Consider the following 19,873-nt stretch of genomic DNA (forward strand, 5'->3'; position numbering starts at 1 on the left):
TGCTTCTTCTAGATCTCCCTCCTCATTGTTTGGCCCTGGTTTGGAAAGCACTCATCACCATCAAGCTGTCTTCTGTAAAGTCCTTTGCCATGGTATCTATTAGCTCTTGAATTTCTCCAAGATCCATATCTTGCAACCATTCGTTTTCCCACTTTTATTATCATTTTTTTTTGCCGTATTCACAATCCCTTTCATGACTTCCTTGATTGTCTCTCTGTCATTAATCCTGTGAAGTCATACACAACATCTGCATATAGTTTCCTCCAGCAGGAATTTATTGTTTCAGGCTTGATGGCTTTTATAGTTTTTTCAATAACAATGATGGCATCTATAATGATGTAATTCTTTCAGACTTTCATGATGTTCTCTCTATTGGGGTTCTCTTTCATAGTCTTGACATTTTTTCCCTATAGAATACTATGTGGAATTAGCCTTGAGGGTCCTCATGACCCCCTGAATTAGAGACATTGTGTTTGGGAGCAAGTAGACCACTTCGATGTCTTTGGTGTTGAACTCATGGGGTTCTGGGTTGCCGGGGCATTGGCTAATATCAAAAGAACTTTAAAGGCAGTCTCTTAACTGGCAAGGTACTTCCTGAGTTCTGGGATAAATCATCAGTGGAACCAATCCAGCAAAAGCATTCTCACTGTGCGGGCTTTCTTGTTGTACAACCAAAAGACTGGCAGCTGGCATTTTTCTCTTCCCTTCTATGCTCAGAGGTTAGGTAGCAGCTTTATAGATGACAGCCATTCTGACCATAAGCCCCATTGCATTTGAGCAAAACAGTAGAGTTAGCCTATCCCTTCCTGCCTTAAGTCCTGGTGTTTGCTTCTCTTCTGTACTAATTAATGGCCTTTGGGGTATTTTTTCCTCAGAATAGGGAACTTTTGTCTGCATTAAAAACTTGTTCAGGAAGATATCCATTCTTTTCAATGATTTTCTTTTTCTTTTTTTAAATATATTTTTTATTGATTTCAGTGAGGGAGAGGGAGAGAAAGATAGAAATATCAATGATGAGAGAGAATTATTGATTGGCTGCCTCCTGCACACCCCCACTGGGGATGAGCCCACAACCGGGCATGTGTCCTTGACTGGAATCGAACTGGGGACCCTTCAGTCTGCAGGCTGACGCTCTATCCACTGAGCCAAATCAGCTAGGGCTGCAGTGATTTTTTTTTTTTAATGGTGTCTGGGAACTCGTCTGTTGCCTCTTGGCAGCAGAAGCTGCTTATCTTGATATTTTTTAAAGCAAAATCTCTTTCTAAAAGTATTCAACCATCTTTTGCTGGCACTAAATTCTCCAGCTTTTGATCCTTTACCTTCCTTCTGCTTTGTAATATAGTGACTTTGCTTTTTCTCAAATCATATTGGGGTCTATAGACATGCCTTTCTTATGGGAATCCTGCACCAACATAAAAGCTGCATTTTCAATATGCGGAAAGAAGGGAATTTAGCCACAAGTGCAAGATTGTCATGCCTGCTGGCGTAGCTGCAGCGACGGCTTCACAAATTTCCTTTTTTTACAATGGTCCTTATCATGGATTCATTTACCATGCAATGGCTGGCAACTGCACCTGCAGGCCTCAATCTTTGGTACATAGCAAGCAATTCAACTTTTCTTGTCATGTCATGACTTTTCTCTGCTTCTTGGGAGCCCTTCCAGCATAACCAGTGGCACTTAGTATGGGTCTCATGGTGTTATTCGAGGTTTACAGTATTAAACTAACCACAATGAGAAATATATGAAAACCACAAGAGATCACTTTTTACCATGATAGGCAACTTGATGGAGAGACAAACTGCTCACTTGGAGATGATTAGCTTCACATGACATTTTAAGTGGCTACTCACAACACTTGAGCTCATAGCAATAGCAACAGGGGGTAGCGATGAAAGCATTACAGTATGTGCTACAGTTAATTTTATGCAGCTTTGATTTAATGCTGCATCTTTACTTTGGTTTATATTTCTCTTGACTGAAAATGGAGCCATGTATGACCTGTAAGTGTTTTTGTCTGTAAGTTTTGATAAATTTTAACTTTTTATAGTAGATTTGTGACTATTTTACAGGAGTAAATGATAAAATAGACTAATATCTACATATGTTTTGTGCATTCATGATATACCTAACTTTTTCTTAAATTTTCAATATTTCTTGGCTATATGGTTTGCCTGTGAGTTTTTCCAAATTGTTGATTGGAAATAATCCATGTAGAGAGGGGTGGTGAGGAGTAGTGGAAGAGGGTATAGGGGGATAAATGGTGATGGAGAGAGACTTGACTTGCAGTGGTGAACACCCAATACAGTATACAGATGATGTGTTGTGGAATTGTGCACCTGAAACCTGTATAATTTTGTTAACCAATGTCAACCCAATAAATTCAAGAAAAAGGAAAAAACATTCCACGTATAAGTAGATCCACACAATTCAAATCCATGTTGTTGAAGGGTAAACTGTATATATATATTATATTTATACTAGAGGCCCGGTGCACAAAAATTTGTGCACTCCTGGGGGAGAGGGGGTCCCTCAGCCCGGCCTGTGCCCGCTCGCAGTCTGGGACCCCTCAGGAGATAACGACCTGCTGGCTTAGGCCTGCTCCTAGCTGCAGCTCCTGGTTGGGCTCAGAGCAGGGCTGATTGGGGAGTTGGGGTGCCGCCCCCTGTCATGCACAGAGCAGGGCGGATCTGGAGGTTGCGATGCCACCCCTAGTCATGCTCAGGGTACGGCCAATTGGGGGGTTGGGGCACCGCCCCGTGTCACACTCGAGGCAGGGTCGATAGGGAAGTTGCGGCACCACCCCCTGTCACGCACAGAGCAGGGTGGATCAGGGGGTTGGGGCGCTGCCCCCTGTCATGCACAGAGCAGGGCCTTTCAGGGGGGTTGGGGCTCCGTACCCTGTCACACACAGAGCAGGGCTGATCAGGGGGTTGAGGAGCTCCCCACTGTCACTCACAGAGCAGGGCCCATCAGGGGGGTTGGGGCACCGCCCCCCATCACACACAGAGCAGGGCAGAGCAGGGGGTTGGGGCGCCACCCTCTATCACCCACAGAGCAGGGCCGATCAGGGGGTTGGGGCACTGCACCCTGTCACACACAGAGCAGGGCCGATCAGGGGGTTAGGACGCTGCACCCTGTCACACACAGAGCCGCAGGGCGATCAGGGGGTTTGGGCGCTGCCCCCTGTCACGCTGATCCCGGTGCCGGGAGGCATATTACCCTTTTACTATATAGAATAGAGGCCTGGTGCATGGGTGGGGCTGGCTGGTTTGCCCTGAAGGGTGTCCTGGATCAGGGTGGGAGTCCCCACTGGGGTGCCTGGCCAGTCTGGCTGAGGGGCTGAGGGCTGTTTTCAGGCTGACGGGTGACTGAAGCTCCCAACTGCTCCTTTTTTTCTTTTTTTATTCTGGGCCAGCTTTAGCTCTGAGGCCTCGGCTGCTGAAAACAGGTTTCTGGCCTTGTCTGTATTTGATACAATGTTGCGGTCCGGCTGGCTGAAGCCTGGTTGAGTAAAGCAGGTTTCTGGGGGTTTTTTAGCATCTATATTTGCAACATAGTTGCTTAGAGTTGCAGCTGAGAGGTCAGGCGGGGAACGTTGGAGTCCTCCGTCACTGAAGCAAGCAAGCCTCCCTGTTCGCATCAGCTGCCTGGCTGCAGGCCGCCATCTTGGCTGCCAGTTAATTTGCATATCTCCCTGATTAGCCAATGGGAAGGGTAGCAGTTGTATGCCAATTACCATGTTTCTCTTTTATTAGAGAGGATACATACTAGAGGCCTGATGCACGAAATTTGTGCAAGAGTAGGCCTTCCTTCCCCTGGCTTCCGGCACCGGCTTCCCTCTGACACCTGGGACCCCGGCTCCTGTCTCAGAGGGAGGCCCCGCCCACCCACCACAGCCTGCCAGTTGGTGGCCTGGACCTCTCTCTTTGGGGCGATCATGGAACCCCCCTATTGACTGCCCCACCAGCTGGTGGCCTGGGCCTCCCTCTGCGGGGTGATCATGGGGCGATGGCCAGGCCCCCGACCAATTGCTTTGCACCTGCCTTGGCTGGCCTGGCGCCAGTGGGGGGTCATAATGTAGTCGTCGGGAAGGTCGTTTGGTCTAATTAGCATATTATGCTTTTATTATTATAGATATTTTATTATATATAATGTATGTTGTATAATATATGTTACAGGTAGACTTAGTGACTTGTACATTATATATATCTCCACTATACATTATACATTATATATTGAATAACATCATATATCGTACTATAAACATATACTGTATACACACATACATATTGTCAATTTTACAAAGCTATATGGCCATGTGAACCCATTGCTAGGGCCCTTTGAGAGCCATGGAGGCCAGTGCAAGGAGAGTCCCTGGATCTTAAAGCTTCATGGGCTTTACAGTGGATCAGCTCTGCTCTGATGCTGGGACAGAGTCCAGGGTCGATTGTGGGAATCATGGGCCTGAGATTATTCCCCTGAGGGTGCTGAGTGTTTTGAAAGGTTTGGGAACCTACTTTTATGGTGAAGTGCTATGACCATGGCAGTGTGCAGGTGTGGGGTTCATCTGTAGTCTTTCCCTCTCTTCTGTTCTCTTCCAAATTCACTTTTCAAGAACCTTGCTTATTGATTTGCTAGAGCACCATTTGGAAGAAAGAGAAAAAAACCTACTGAATGCTAATTGTGTTTTTCTCGTTATATTTCTGTGAAGAGAATCATCATTCTCCTGGGCAATGTGCCGGTTTCTGTTGGCTAGGGGAGCAGGAATAGAGGAAGAAGAGCATATAAACCTAGGTTTACATAGGTGAAATGTATATATATGTGTTAAAATGTGTATATATTTAGATATTTTAAGTGATTGATATTTATATGTAGATATAATGTGTTAGATATAATTATATTTGTTTGTGTGTGAGTTTATGTCTCAGATCGAATTATGTCATACCCAGCTATAAAAACCTTCCACAGCTCCTTCTTGCTTTATTATAGGATAAAGGCCAAACTCTCCTTGGCACGGCCTCCACACCCTCTGGCTTCTCCACCCTTCATCCCAGCTCCCTCCCATCAGGCCACCTCCCCACCCCCTTCCTCAGGCTCAGACCCTGGGAACCACTGGTTGGCCCTGCAGTGAACCTTGCTCTTTCCCACCTCTCAGCCTTGTGCAGGCTGCTCACTATGACTACAGAACTCCCCCAATCCCCTTCTACCAGGTGTCTGCCTTGGAAACGTCTATTCTTTCATCTTGAATAAGCTCATGTCCCTTCTGAGCTAAACCCTTTGTGATCCCAGCACCTAGCACAGTGCAACCAGCACTCAATGAACTTTCAAGGGCGCCCCACAGTGAAGTCAGAAGTGCCCTCCCGTCTGCCCCAGACCACTCAGCACACTGGTCCCTCCGGAGAGCAGTTCTCAGGTGTGTGCTGTTCCAGGTGACGCCTGTCTCTCCCATTACAACCCTGAGGGCAGGACCTATACCTCTCCTTCATTCTCAGTGCCCTGCACAGGGTCTGGCACCTGGCTGCTACCCAGTGTATGTTTTAGAATGAATGAATAATGGTGTATTTATAGATCACTATCCATGTGACAGATAAGCTGGAAGCAGAGAAACTGAAAGCAAAATGTTGGAGGCATTGCCCAAGAACAATAATCAGGAGCAGGGAACAAGCTGCCCCCCCCCCCCCCACCCCTGCTGACTAGTTCACTGGGGGAAACAGAATTTGATTTGCAGAGACATGGACATCAATTCAGCTCTTCAGGAAGGCAGTGGCTGTTTCTTTTTGGGTCTCCCTCACTGTCATTATCGGTGGCCTGAGGGTATAATCGTGTCACAGATCCTACAAAAACCAGAATAGCAGCACCAGGCAAGTAGGCCAAGGGCCCCTCCCTGAGCCTGAGGGAGGCCCTCTGACCGCCAGCTGCTCCAAAGACATCAGCAGAGAGGTCTACTGCTGCTGGGCCCGGGCCCACCCCTCTGAAGCTTCAGATGGCTCACCCCCTTCCACACACGTGTTGGGGGAAATCCAAAGCCACATTTCCAATGTCTCGCTCCCATTAGCCATCGAATTCTTGTCTGCTTTTCTGGTCTTCCTGATTCCAGATCCGGGCTTCAGGCCTGGTGAGCCCTAGATGCACCTGGGCCAGAAGCTATTGTCATTTTCTGGACCTGAGTAGCCTTTTAATTACTCTCTTTATTATCATATTTTGAATGACTTCCTAGTCCAGCCATGGGCAAACTACGGCCCGCGGGCCGGATCCGGCCCCTTTGAAATGAATAAAACTAAAAAAAAAAAAAGAGACCATACCCTTTTATGTAATGATGTTTACTTTGAATTTATATTAGTTCACACAAACACTCCATCCATGCTTTTGTTCCGCCTCTCCGGTCCAGTGAAAGAACCCATTGTGGCCCTCGAGTCAAAAAGTTTGCCCACCCCTGTCCTAGTCCTTCTTTCCTTGTATTAAATTCCTAACATCCATCGGTACATAGGATTCACGAGGGCACAGTACTGTGAAGAGTAGCTAGTACGTCGTAGTTACCTTGTTGAATAGAAAACGAATGAATGATGGAGGTATGAATGAATGAACACCTCCTGCTCAAGGAGTGGTGTATTAGAACTAATGAATGGAAGCTGTAGACACTCCTTTGGTTGCTTTATCAATGAGGATATCTCCCTGTAATCTGGGATGGCTTAAGTCTGGCCCTGTTGCAGTGAGGTCCTAGGGCAGTGATGGCGAACCTATGACACGTGTGTCAGAGGTGACACGCGAAGTCTCTTTTTTGGTTGATTTTTCTTTGTTAAATGGCATTTAAATATATAAAATAAATATCAAAAATATAAGTCTTTGTTTTACCATGGTTGCAAATATCAAAAAATTTCTATATGTGACACGGCACCAGAGTTACGTTAGGGTTTTTCAAAATGCTGACACGCCAAGCTCAAAAGGTTTGCCATCACTGGCCTAGGGCTAGAGGAGCTGGTCTAATTATTCTGGCCTAAGGGTTCTAGGACATTGAGGCAGGGGGAGAAGGTAATGGAAGGAGCTGAGGGCAGAGGCGGCTGAAAGGCCTTTTGGAAGTCTCACTGATTGCCCAGTGAAATTTCCTCTGGAAGCTTCCCCCGCATTGGCCCAAAGCCTGTGCCTGCCCGCCCCACAGAGGAAGTTGGCTGTGGTTACACTGTCTGGCTGCGAAGTCAGGAGCAGTGAGGGGGAGGGCTACTCCATGGGCCCAGGGGTTTAGAGAGGGGGGATCGGAGGTCAAGGAGCCAGGACTCCATGTGGCATTCGGTTTTAAACAACTCTGCTTAGAAATAGAAGAGAACCTCTCAGGAAAGTGGGAGGACTCTGGCAGGCCTCCCAGGGCTGAGGCACGTCAAGTTCCTGCCAACTTGTGACGGAAGTGGGAGATTTGTGGGAAGGGAGGCGGGACAAGGGCATCAAGGGAGTGGACACAACCCAGAAGCATTTTTCTTGGTTAAAAACCCTGCTCTGAAGTAAACATGTTTCTGAATATCAGGATGGTTTTTATTCCCCCAGGCTGTTGTGCACATGGTCTACTTCCTGTGAGTGCAATTATTCCCAGGTGCATGCGTCTGTTCTCAGAGAAGGAATATTAGAAGCTATTTGTGGTCTCTGCCTGAGAATGCTTTGAATAATGGAAAGTAAAAATAAGCTCTACCTCTTTGTGTTTCTGAGGCAAGAACAGGCCTTCTAGAGTCTTTCTTCCAAGGCAGGGAGGGAAAAAAAGTGGGAAACATTTTTTTCTCCGTGGAAGCTCCTTTTCAGTCCAGTAGAGCCGGAAGACCCCTTTCTACTCTGAAATATTACTGAGGACGTCAAATAACTTTTGCTTAGGTGAGTTATATTTACCATAGTAGAACTTAAAACAAAGAATTTAAAAAATTATTAATTCATTTAAAAGCAACAATACATACTAACATAAATAATATGTTTATGAAAAAAAATAGCTATATTTTCCAAAGCAAAACAGCTTAGTGGGAAGGGTGGCATCATTTTATAGTTTTGCAAATCTGGCTTCATAGAAGACAGCAGGATTCTCATACCTGCTTCTGTACCAGTGTCTTGTGATAGCACATGTCATGTACCTGCTGGAAAACTCCACCGTTCACTCTCGAGAGAAAAAGGCAAATAGCATCTTAGTATTATTACAAAAATAGTTTTGGCTTAACAGAGTCCCCTGAGAGGGTCTCAGAGGCGCCCAGATGTCCTCAGACCACACTTTGGGAACTGCTGCTCCAGAGAAGACTTCATGCTTCTTTCCCAACAGATGTGTACAAACATGTCCACAGTGGTATTATTTATAAACAAGAAAACTCCAACTCAAATGTTTATAAATAGTAGAACAGATAAATTGTGGTATACTCACAGTTATCAATATTTGCTTAATTATTATATAAAAATAATAAAATGTGATTTCATATTTATAGAGTTCAAAAACACATTAAATATATTATTTAGGGGTAGAAATATGTGGTAAAACCTTAAAGAAGAGCAAGGAGAGTGGTGTCCCTAGGGACAGGGGAAGAAGAACATTGCTGAGGGTAGACATGAAGAGGCAGAGATAGTTGTTTCAGTTATGACGGGCTAGTTATGCTCCAGCAACAAACAACACCTGAGGTCACAATGGCTCAAATACAGCAAAGGTGAGCTGTGGGCAAGCTGGTAGGGCCTCCGTAAGTTGGTATGTCTCTGGTAGGTGTGAGAGGGGAGGGGACATGGCAAATCATGCACTGGTTCTTAAAGGCCACCCAGAAGCGGCACTTTTTTGCTTCTGCTTACCCCATTCTATTTGCCAGAGCAAGTCGCATGGCCATGTGTAACTTCAAGGGAGTGGGAGTACAACCTGATCATGTCCCTAGAAGGATAGAAGGAGGGAAACTAACGAGGGTCATTTGATATTGTTCTATTTCCTAAGTTGAGGGGTGGGTTCACAGGTATTTGCTTAATTATTATATACTATATATTTATAGATAAATAAATGTATGCTTATTATATACTAGAGGCCCAATGCACGAAATTTGTGCAAGGGGCTCAGCCCTTGCAGCCCTGGCTTTGTCTGGAAAGTCTTCCGGAAGGTTGTTTGGCTGTCCAGTCTAATTAGCATATTATGCTTTTATTATTATAGATTACCTATGTGTGTACCATATATATATATATATATATTAGGTATAAATTATTGGAACAAAAGAAAGAAAAGAAAGGGGGAAAAGAATAGGCCCTTAAATATGCTGAACTAATTCATGTATTTGCATTTAAAAATATGTAGTGGCCAAGAGAGAAAAAGGTGAGAGCTGAACTGAGAAACATTTGGAATTCTTTGAGCAGGGGTCTTTAAACGGGGATAAGCACATTCCCAGGGTCATGAGGACACTCTAGAGCAGTGGTTCTCAACCTTCCTAATGCCGCGACCCTTTAATACAGTTCCTCATGTTGTGGTGACCCCCAACCATAAAATTATTTTTGTTTTGCTCCTTGATAACTGTAATCTTGCTACTGTTATGAATCGTAATATAAATATCTGATATGCAGGATGTATTTTCATTGTTACAAATTGAACATAATTAAAGCATAGTGATTAATCACAAAAACAATATGTAATTACATATGTGTTTTCCAATGGTCTTAGGCGACCCCTTATGAAAGGGTTGTTCAACCCCAAAGGGGTCGCGACCCACAGGTTGAGAACTGCTGCTCTAGAGGGTTGCAATGCAGATGATACTAAAGAAATCAATTTCTAGATGCTCACAGCCAGATGTCCTCTTTACTAAAACCGGTCTCCCCAGAATGCTCCCCTCAGTGGGCTGTTCTCCTTTCCTCTTTAATAAATGTTCTTTTCCTGTGTTTTTCAGAAGGAAGATGTGGCCCATTCTGTCATTTTATTATTTGTAAAAATCTCTGAACTCCATAGAGAGAGTTCAGAGTTCTTGGTTCTAGTCAAGAAAGTAAATTACTCTAAAGATTGGATTACAGATCCTTTTGCAAGTCAGATAGAACCTCATCATTTTAGCAAAGGTGCAGGAGAAACTAATGAACTTTTAATATCTGATGATAAATCACTAATAACCTTGTCATCATGTATAACTTTTGTTCAAAGATTCAAATAATATCACTACAATAACCCCCCTTCATTTTGAGCAAGTTTTCTTAGCACATATTTTTTGAAGTGAAAATTAAAGGTAGAATTGGTGCTGAACCTAGAGAAAGTAATAGCCATACATACATACATACCAAAAAAAAAAAAAAAAAAAGAACCAATCATATAATTAGGAAAGGCATTTCCCAGAAAATGTTACTTTTTGGATTATAATCTTATCAAATTGTTCAATAAATGTGCTGATATATCTATGTTATTTTAATGAATTGTGTGTTACTATTAATTGTAATAACAACTAGCTCCAGATGAAAATCTTGTCACATTATAAACTCATGCTGTTCAATAGGACTTTATGCAATGATGGACATGCTTTCTATTTGTCTGCCAATATGGTCCATAAGCCACATGTGTCCATTAAGAACTTGAAATGTGGCTAGCATGAATGAGAAATTGAATTTTAAATTTTATTTAATGCAAAATTTTAAATACTCACATGTGTCCAGTGGCTACAGTATTAGCATAGCTTTCAAACTTTATGGCCACAGAACGGAAGGAAAATTGAATGTGTATGCACTTTTTAAAAACTATATTTTTATTGATTGCAGCAATGAGAGAGAATCATTGATTGAGGATCAAGCCCAAAATCCAGACATGTGCCCTGACAGGGAAGCTAACCATGACCTCCTGGTTCACAGGTGTGATGCTCAACCACTGAGCCACAGTGTCCAGGCTGATGTATATACACTTTTAAGAGAACTATGATAAAACAATTAATAAAAGATTTGCATCATAAATTATATTATTTTAAGATAAAGATATAGAGGAGGAAAAATGAAAATTCAAATTCAAAGAGAAAAAGGAATAATGTGATATTTCCAATTGTTAACAGCACATTCATGGTATTTTTCAAAGGATGATGTAGGATATCAATTATTATAACACTTGAATTCTTTGTTTAAACTGTTAAAATATTTTAAAGTTACAATGACATTTAGTCTCTAACAGCTGTTTAGATTTAAGATGAAAAATATAAACTTTAGATTAAAATTTTTAGATATCAATACAAAAATGTTTGAGGGGAGTGCATAATATTTCAAACATTTTTTGAGGGTAATGCAAGCAAGATGCTTGAAAACCCCTGAATTTTATGGCATCCACTGTTCCTTTCAACTCTTTAGATTTTGTGAATATGGTCTAAGAGGCCACTCTAGTGAGTGGGCACTAAATATCATGGGGGAGCACCCTCAAATGTAAAGGTTTACTTACGAAATTTTAACAAAAACAAAATCCAAACAAACTCCACTCCACTCAGTCTCTCTCTCTCTCTCTCTCTCTCTCTCTCTCTCTCTCTCTCTCTCTCACACACACACACACACACACACACAACCCTCCAACAGACCCTCTGTCCCATTCTACACTGGTGATTCTAGTAAAGGTGGTTCATAAACCACTTTTTTGAGAAACATGAGCTTCATTAGTAATGTCCGGTGGTCTGGCCAGTGAGAAATCTCTGGACATCAGGGTAGCCTCAAAGAAGATCGTTAAAGATAAAAAAAAAAATCCCATATGAAGTTGTTTGCATTGCCACAGTATAAATCCCCTTGGCCTGGGCAGTCTGCGGCACACACAAAGGTCTTACACGGGAGTTTGGTTTTGATGAAATTCAAGACGAGGCCCTGAGTTCCACATCTGAGTGCAGACCCGGGACAGTACACACAGATGGCAAAGTGACACAAACTGAAAGAATCCAATGGCAGCGGAAACCAGGAGCCAGGGGTGATCCCAAGAGCACGAGTCCACTCTCACCTGCCCCGCCAGGAATATGCAGACACCTGAGCACAATAGCCCTTCCATGGAAGTGGACTTGTGTTTTGCAAGGCAGGGCGATCTCAGCTTGGGTATACTCATTCTAGCATAGCTTCCCTGTAGTGTTGCTCAACTCGTGTGTTAGGAATAGCTCTGCCCATTCCCAGTGGCAGCAAGAGGGCAGGAGGGACAGGGGAGACTGAGCAGGCAGGTCTCTAAATGACCTCAAGTCACCACAACCACCAACCCACTCAGGTGCTGAAGGGAATGGGAAAATCCTCCTATGACCCAGTGAGCACTTCCAATAAAGGTGAGCACTGACAGCCAGGCAGGAGGCGGGTCATCCTGACAGCAAGTGGCTAGGAGAGCATTGAGATGTTGTGGAAACTGGGATTCCAGATTGGCAGCTCTGAGTCAGCCTCTGATTGGCAAGGGACAGGTCCCCCTTCCGTAAGGTTTTCCACTTCCCACTGGGCCCTGCTCAGGTCAGGCGGGCTGGAGGGGCGAGAGCTCAGCACTGGCCCTGGGGTCTTGGCACTATTTCAAAGGCTGGCTTCAGATGCTTATCAGCTGGCTCTTGCACAAGGCCTGGGCGGAGATCGCATCAGAGATGTGAAAAATGCCAGGGAAGCCAAAACAACTTTCTTTAAATAGGGCTCAGGCAATAGGCAGGGTGCTTACACTCCACCTTGGCCTTGTGAAGGAAAATGCAAACATTAGCCCAGAGTTGGAGAAGCAAACAGGCACCTTAGAGGAAGACAGAGAACTGACTCCAAAAGACGCCAAGACACAGGGAATGCAAAGAAAGGTTGTGATCTGCACGTTTTCTTTTCTTTGAATGTTGTGCTGTTATCTCTGAATGCCCCAGAGCCCAGTGTGTCACATCACACAGTGAATGCCCAGGGCAAGCTAGGGGAGGTCAGAGCCCACAGCAGTGTGGTGACCACTGCCGGAGAATCCTGGAGATTTTCAGCTACAACGAGGAAGAGAGAGGCAATCGTGCATTTAATAAACATTGACATTGAATCCAGGGGTAGGGTAGGGGTGGGAATCTGTAAAGATGAATCATTCTCAATCTTTACTGCAATGTAACTCACATTACCATCACCTGCATGACTCACTCCTATGGGCCTTCCCACATTTTGACATAATTGTCGAATTTGTGTGCAATTCCTGGCTCCCTAGGCCTAACTCCATTGCTTCCTCTCCAGCTTAGGAGCACAGGAGGCATGCACATAAGAGTATTGTCATTATAAAGTAACCTGGAATTGCCCTAATTCAGCTGTCGCCAACCTTTTGGACCTCATGGACCACTAGTGGTTCGCAGACCACCGGTTGGCGACCGCTGCTCTAATTCATTAAAACAATAAATTCTCTGCAAAATTAAGAATGAGATGAGATTGCACCTCTTTTATCAGTTCCATTAGTTTGGCTCCAGCTTCAGTCCCTCTATTGCAAGGACAAGGAAGGCCTTCTCTCTTTCCCAAGGTCACTGTCATGTGGTGAGCCAAAGAGGTCCAGAGGTGTTCTTATCTGAATGCTTATCTGATACCTGGAGCCACCTCAGAGGCATGCCTTGAGGTTAGGGAGCTCCTCAGTCACTGCCAAATCCAGGGCTCTTGGGTTGCTGCTAAAGTCAGAGGGGCCAGAGTCTGAACAACCAGCTCCCACAATTGTAGTTGCTGCCAGTTTGTAATTCCATGACTCCATTTGAGCCCCAGAGCCTGTCCTGGTTGCTCCCACCTCCTGAGGCTGGAACTCCTCTTGTTGCTAATCCTGGGGTTAGTGGCAGAGCCATCAGCCCTGGTGCAGGTCCCACTGACAATTGTCTCTTGAGCACAAGACAGGACAATCCCTGCCCCCTTCAATGCTATGCTCAGCTAAGGCTGCTGCCCAACTGGAGCCACAGGGAGTCGCTTCCCCTGGGCCCAAGGGTGCTGGAAGAGCATGTGGGGACAGGTTCCCATGTCTGCCCTTGGGTGACTGAGGGCCACAGTTCCCTTCTCTCTCTGCGTTTCTACACCCAGTTCTCATCACTGAATGGGTGATGTGTCTTGAAGGAGATAAGCTCCTTTGGGTTTCCTCAGTAACAGAGTCCTTGGAAGCCATCTCACAGCCAAGGATTCTAACTCAGTCTTTGAGAACTGCTGAACTTGAAGGTGGGCCCTTAGCACCAACATCTCCTCAGCCCCAAACCAAGCCAAGCTCTGGAACTTTCCCTCATGCCATTCTCAGGGGACCACATTGCAGTGTTAACACCCTGTGACATCAACCATCAGCATTGGCTGCAGGTTGTGTTAGAGTTCCACTCACTGCTGTAACAAATTAAACCCCGATTTAAATGGTTTCACACATTAGAAGTCTACTTATCACTCACAGAAGAGCCCAGCGCCAGATTCCTAGTCAGCAAGTGGCTTTTTGTCATGTGGCTACTTCCACTTGTGGCTGTTCCAGTCTCTGGACCTGGAAATTCTCTGCATCTAAATGGCAGGTGTAGAGAAGTTTCTCCTCCTCCTCCTCCTCCTCCTCCTCCTCCTCCTCCTCCTCCTCCTCCTCCTCTTCCTCTTTTACCTTCTTCTTTGTTGTGGTAAAACATACACAAAATTGACCATTTTAACAGCTTTTAAGTGTACAGTTCAGTGATACCAAGCACATTTACATTGTGCAACCCTCACCACCCATCCATCTCCAGAACTTTCATTTTCCCAAACTGAAACTCTCTACCCATTAAACACTAACTCCCCACCCCCTGCCCAGCCCCTGGCAACCACCATTCTGCTTTCTGTCTCTTATGAATTTGGCTACTCCAGCTACCTCATATAGGTGGAATATTTGTTTTTTGCAATTGACTCATTTCACTTAGCATACTGTCTTCAAGGTTCATCCATGTTGTAGTGTGTGTGAGAATTTCATTTATTTTTAAGGCTGAATAATATTCCATTGTATGCGTAGACAATATTTTGTTTAGTCATTTATCTGTCAGTAAATGCTTGGGTTATTTCTACCTTTTAGCTATCCACACCCTTCTCCTAACCATCTTGACCTGCAAATGACACGTCATTTCTGATCACACTCTGTAGGAGAAGCTATTGCATGACCCCACCTACATGCACGAAGAGCTAGGAGATGGAATCCTGTCTGGACAGCCACTTCAGCCCATGGAAAGTGAAGCACAGTCTGTTGGTGGACAACTAGCTCTCCACCCACCTTTGAATTTCCTGTAACAGTTAGTTACCGTCCATGGCCCAGGAAAAATGTCTTTGCCCCCCCAGTTTCAGTTCCTAACAGGACAAAGATTTTCAGATCTAGATGACCTATCAGTAAATGGCTATACCTAACATTTGCGTGCTCTTTGGCAGTTTTCCATGTCCTTTTCACACGGAGTAGTGGTTCAAGTTCTGATTCTGTCCCTGTGGCTTTCTCTCTGGGTGGTGTTTGTAGAGCCCTTAGAGCTCCAATAAATTCAGTAAACAGTAATTATTAATCTTCACAGCAACACAAGGTCTGCATATTTTCTCATTTGTACAGATGAGGATATTGAACCTCAGGAAGATGAATTAACTTGTTCAAAGTTACCCTGATCATAAATGGTGACTCCATCTCTGTATCTACTCCCTTCTCCTAGGGAGCTATCATCACGGTTTTGAAAAGGAACTTTGATGTCCTTCAAAAGACACTTTGAGCCCCCAACCAAACTCTGCCCCTTGAATCTCCTCCTTGAACGAGAACTGGGGGGCTGTCCTCTCCAGGGACCGAGCTGAGTCCCACTGGAGAATGTGGTAAGGGAGGGAGAAGAGGTCCTGTCATTCAGGAGCTTGTCCTGTGCTCCTGGCCACAAGGAACTTCCCAGGACCCTTGGCAAAACAAAGTGAAGCAAAGCAAAACAAAAAAACCTTTGCTGTTGCTGCCACTGTCCAACAACGTTAACAGAGCCCTCCTTTGTTTCAGGCCCTGGGGATGTAAGTAAGAATAAGAAATGGCCCCTCCCCTCCATAGAGTGCATCATCCAACTAGTGAGACATGTGAACAAATACTCTCATATCATGTGACAGGCAATATAGAGTGATGTACAAAGTACTTTGGGAATCCAAATGGAGTAATTAATTTTGCCTGACATGTTTTGGCAAGCTACGACAAGAAGGTGACATCTGAGCTGGGTGTAGACAGCTAAGAGAGGATTGGGGGAGAGCTATTTTAGATAGAAGAAACAACAACGTCTCAAAGGTATCAAAGAGTATGGTTGTCTGAGGATAAAGAGTAGGTACAGTGAGGGCAATGTGTGGGTGGATATAGGGTGGGGAAGAGATGAGGTGGGGCCAGAGGTAAAGGGTCATGATTCTGCAGATGAGATAGGAAACTTCCCCCCCTTTTTTAAAAAAAATTATTTTTAAAATTATGACAGACAGACAATATTATATTATTTTCTGGTATACAGCATAGTGATCAGACATTTATATATGTTAGAAGGTGTATTTTAACATTATATATGTAATTAATGATATATAATAGTGATTAGACATTTACATCTTATATAATAAAAGGCTAATATGCAAATCGACCAAATGGCAGAATGACCAGTCGCTATGATGCACACTGACCACCAGGGTGCAGATGCTCAACACAGGAGCTGCCCCCTGGTGGTCAGTGTGCTCCCATAGGGGAGCACCACTCAGCCAGAAGTGTAGAGCTGGACTCACAGCTTGGCAGTGCCTGAACTCTAGCCTCTCCCACCTCCACGGCAGCACTAAGGATGTCCGACTGCGTGGAGTGGGCCTAAGCCATCAGTCGGACATCCCCCGAGGGCTCCTGGAATGCAAGAGGGCACAGGCCGGGCTAACAGACCCCTCCTGAGTGCATGAATTTCATGCACGGGGCCTCTAGCATCTTTTAAAGAGACAAGGAGATTATTCATTGGGGGCTAATACAACCAGAACCATCTAACACAAAGCTTCCTCTGGCTGGGGTAGACAAAGGGAAACTAAACTGATAAGCCCACTTTATTTTAACCCCACTCATTCCTACAGGGCAGAACCATCCCCGCCATCTGGGGGTCATCACTGATGCCACATAACTCTAGGCAAAGAGACCACCTGAGGACATCCATATTCCTGCAACGACACTTTCCTCTTTGTAGGTGTTGAGGGACTTGTGATAGATTTTCCTCTTTTTAGCGTATAGGGTCAGACTAAGCTGAACCCCAAGTTGGTTATCTGGAAGCCAGGGTCTCTGTCTGACACCTTCAAAGACAGAATTGAAGCGTGTGTGTGTGTGTGTGTGTGTGTGTGTGTGTGTGTGTGTGTGTGTATGGCAGGACCACACCCCTCTTCCCTGGAAACTTGAGTCCACCCCACATGGACACGGGCAGGCCTGGATTTGAAGCTAACTCCTCACCTCTGTGTGACTTCAGGAGACATTAATCTCTCTATCAGCTTTATTATCTGAAAAACACCTCACAGGGTGGCTGTTCTGATTAAGTAACAGCATTTAAATGTAGATCCCCTTCCCTTGACTCTAGAGACCACTGAAGTTACAATATTGATATAGTCTCAGGGTCAAGTACCCTGGGCCTTCATGTGCTACACTCTTCAGGCTTTGCCTGCCTGGAGCTCAGGAATATGCAAAGGAGCTTACCTCAAGCTGCTGAAAGTTCTTCTTTGGCACTTTTCCTCCAGGCCCCTTGATTTAATGGCACTTCAGCCAGCAGAAGTGTGGCAAAGGTCAAAATTGTGTCACAGTTGATCCTGCTACATGGGATGTTACTTGTGGTACATGCTCCCAAGAATTGCTGATGACAGTTTTATAAGTTGTATCATTTTAAATGTAGGGGAGTTTTTTGTTTAGAAGGGCTATGTGGCCAATCCTATATATATATATATAATTTCAGAGAGGAAGGGAGAGAGATAGAAACGTTAATGATGAGAATCATCTATTGGCTGGCTGTCTCATGCATGCCCCCTACTGGGGGGTATCAAGCCCACAACCCCGGCATGTGCCCTTGGCCGTAATCCAACCTGGGACCCTTTAGTCCGCAGGCCAACGGTCTCTCCACTGAGCCAAACCGGCTAGGGCCCAATCCTTTTTAGAAGTAATTCTCTTGTATTGTAAATTTTGTCCTGATCTAGACGTTGAGATTTTCAGTAGAGGATGTGCTCACTTATGAATGAATACAGGTGTGCTGAGATGCATAGTTTGTGATTAAAGTCGGAATACACGCATGATTAATTCCTCTAAACTAATAAAATATCAGAAAGTGAAAACCTTTTGTGAATCAATTTATCTAACAAGCATTTGCTGAGAATCCACCTGTGCCAACCCTGAAGGCACAGTGAAGAAGGACCTCACAGTCTAGGGCAGGGGTTCTCAACTGTGGGTCGCGACCCCTTTGGCGGTCGAACGATCCTTTCACAGGGGTCGCCTAAGACCATCCTGCATATCAGATATTTACATTACGATTCATAACAGTAGCAACATTACAGTTATGAAGTAGCAACAAAAATAATGTTACGGTTGGGTCACAACATGAGGATTCGTATTTAAAGGGCCAGAAGTTTGAGAACCACTGGTCTAGGGCAAAGACAAGCAGGTACATAGCTCCCTATAGCATAGCATCCCAGCGCCATGCATTGTGTAAACTGTGATTAATTCTAACCTGTTCATATCTAATCAAGATACTGGGCTATCTGGCTTCCCCTTCTGCAAACTGGTCCTCAATGGGATCCAGGTCTATTGTGAAAATCACACAATATCATTATGAACCATAAATGACACTGTCAGTTTGCTACAAAAATCTAGTCAGGTTAAAAAAAATCAGATTCTCCCACCAACTTGTGTCACTATATTGACAACAGCTCTAATTATTTCATTTTCCTCTCTAATTCTGTTCATGTCTTCAGAATGACTTTGCACAACAATATGCTGGCTTGCTTAATTCCTCTGTTCCTGCCAGGTCTGGGGTTGTGGTGGCGTGCAATAGGGGTGGGGTTAGCTGAAGCATTCAAAAGTCAAGGCAAAGCCCTTGATTTGGTTTCATAAGAAACCATGAGTCTAAGCTGATGGTCAACATACCTCAGCACAGCAAACTTTTTGAGAACTAGAATTTATTTTGAAGGAGTGGAGTTGAGGAAATTAAAAAAGGACATTGGGAGGCCTAAGGACAAAAGGGTCTTTGGATGAAAGTTACAGAAAAGGGTTTTGGAATAAAAACAATGAAGGGTTTATTATAGTTGGATCCATCTAATACTTGTGGAGGCAGTGGGCTTTTTGTGTGGACAGAGGCCAAGCAGTGGTGTGATGACAGTCATGGGTTTGTCAACCGGGTGGAGGGTTAAATCAGATACACTCACAGCTCTTTGGGCTGAACCTAAGTCCTGGCTCTGTTTTCAGCTCATGGAACAAACCAAACCTGAGCCAGCAACACCGCCTCACCTAGACTCCATATTATCATTGCTAAGTTGGAAAGAGGAAGCAATTATCAGAGCCCTCTCTGGCCACTGTGAACGAGCCCCAGACCCACAGCCTCGTAGCTCAAAGATGAGTGAGCACAGTCTTGGGGTTGGGGCTCTAGATCCATCAGCTCCATCTGATGACTTGGAAGTTCCTTCAATCCCCAATATTGGAGACCAGCAAGACTGGTTTGTCTTGTTCTAATTATTATTTAGATGACTATTTGGCTCATTCTTGAGCAAGGCTTGAATCAAGTCAGACCTGTTAATTGAATCAAGATTATATAATCATATTTGGGCATTTAAATGCAAACCAATTATGTTAGAGCCTAAACATCTTATACACAAGGAGGGAGTTTTAGTGTTAGGAATGAATGCTAATACACAAAGCCTAACCTTTAAAGTGGAGGGTGGAGCACTCCGGGGCACTCCTGTTTCGATGAAGTTGTTGTAATGGTTATTGCTCTGGGCACATTCTGGGAAGATGATGGAAACAACTCAAGCAAGTAT

At 44.4% G+C, this 19,873-nt stretch overlaps 1 long non-coding RNA gene across 1 annotated transcript; it reads left to right on the forward strand.

Annotated features, from left to right (window-relative positions):
• The first annotated feature begins 11,910 nt into the window (after window positions 1-11,910).
• Window positions 11,911-15,259, forward strand: LOC132213812 (uncharacterized). Its single transcript, XR_009448068.1, has 2 exons — window positions 11,911-12,729; window positions 14,934-15,259. It is a non-coding gene; the product is annotated as an uncharacterized LOC132213812 (long non-coding RNA).
• Window positions 15,260-19,873: the final 4,614 nt, after the last annotated feature.

The sequence above is a fragment of the Myotis daubentonii genome, chromosome 12 (assembly GCF_963259705.1).
Source record: "Myotis daubentonii chromosome 12, mMyoDau2.1, whole genome shotgun sequence".
Lineage (NCBI taxonomy): Eukaryota > Metazoa > Chordata > Mammalia > Chiroptera > Vespertilionidae > Myotis > Myotis daubentonii.